This window comes from Clytia hemisphaerica, unplaced genomic scaffold, assembly GCF_902728285.1.
Source record: "Clytia hemisphaerica strain Z4C2 unplaced genomic scaffold, Clytia hemisphaerica genome assembly, whole genome shotgun sequence".
Lineage (NCBI taxonomy): Eukaryota > Metazoa > Cnidaria > Hydrozoa > Leptothecata > Clytiidae > Clytia > Clytia hemisphaerica.
This window is the reverse complement of record NW_027103552.1, coordinates 8,784-10,026: the sequence shown is the minus strand read 5'-3', so window position 1 is coordinate 10,026 and position 1,243 is coordinate 8,784.

Here is a 1,243-nt window from a genome sequence, read left to right as displayed (position 1 = left end):
TCACGTCGTCAACTCTACTGCTTCGACGCTGCCTATAAACGTCACGTCGTCAACCTCAACTGAGCTTCGTTGGTAAGGCTCTGTTCACACTTTCAACTTTGTTTGTGAAGTGTTCAACTCAACTGCTTCGACGCTGTCTATCAAAACGTCACGTCGTCAACTCAACTGCTTCGACGCTGTCTATCCACGTCACGTCGTCAACTCAACTGAGCTTGTTGGTAAGGTCTTTTCACACTTTAACTTTGTTTTGTGAAGTGTTCAACTCACTGCTTCGACGCTGTCTATCAAACGTCACGTCGTCAACTCAACTGCTTCGACGCTGTCTTTCACAAAGTCACGTCGTCAAATCAACTGCTTCGACGCTGTCTATCCACGTCACGTCGTCAACTCAACTGAGCTTCGTTGGTTAAGGCTCTTTTCACACTTTAACTTTTTTGTGAAGTGTTCAAACTCATCTGCTTCGACGCTGTCTATCAAACGTCACGTCGTCAACTCAACTGCTTCGACGCTGTCTATCAAACGTCGTCGTCAACCTCAACTGAGCTTCGTTGGTAAGGCTCTTTTCACACTTTCAACTTGTTTGTGAAGTGTTCAAACTCAACTGCTTCGACGCTGTCTATCAAAAGTCACGTCGTCAACTCAACTGCTTCGACGCTGTCTATCCACGTCACGTCGTCAACCTCAACTGAGCTTCATTGGTAAGGCTCTTTTCACACTTTAACTTTGTTTTGTGAAGTGTTCAACTCATCTGCTTCGACGCTGTCTGTCAAACGTCACGTCGTCAATCAACTGCTTCGACGCTGTCTATCAAAAGTCACGTCGTCAAATCAACTGCTTCGACGCTGTGTCTCAAACGTCACGTCGTCACCTCAAACTGAGCTTCATTGGTAAGGCTCTTTTCACACTTTAACTTTGTTTGTGAAGTGTTCAACTCATCTGCTTCGACGCTGTCTATCAAACGTCACGTCGTCAACTCATCTGCTTCGACGCTGTCTATTAAACGTCACGTCCTCAACTCAACTACTTCGACGCTGTCTATCAAACATCACGTCGTCAACCTCAACTGAGCTTCGTTGGTAAGGCTCTGTTCACACTTTCAACTTGTTTTGTGAAGTGTTCAACTCAACTGCTTCGACGCTGTCTGTCAAACGTCACGTCGTCAACTCAACTGCTTCGACGCTGTCTATCAAACGTCACGTCGTCAACCTCAACTGAGCTTCATTGGTAAGGCTCTTTTCACACT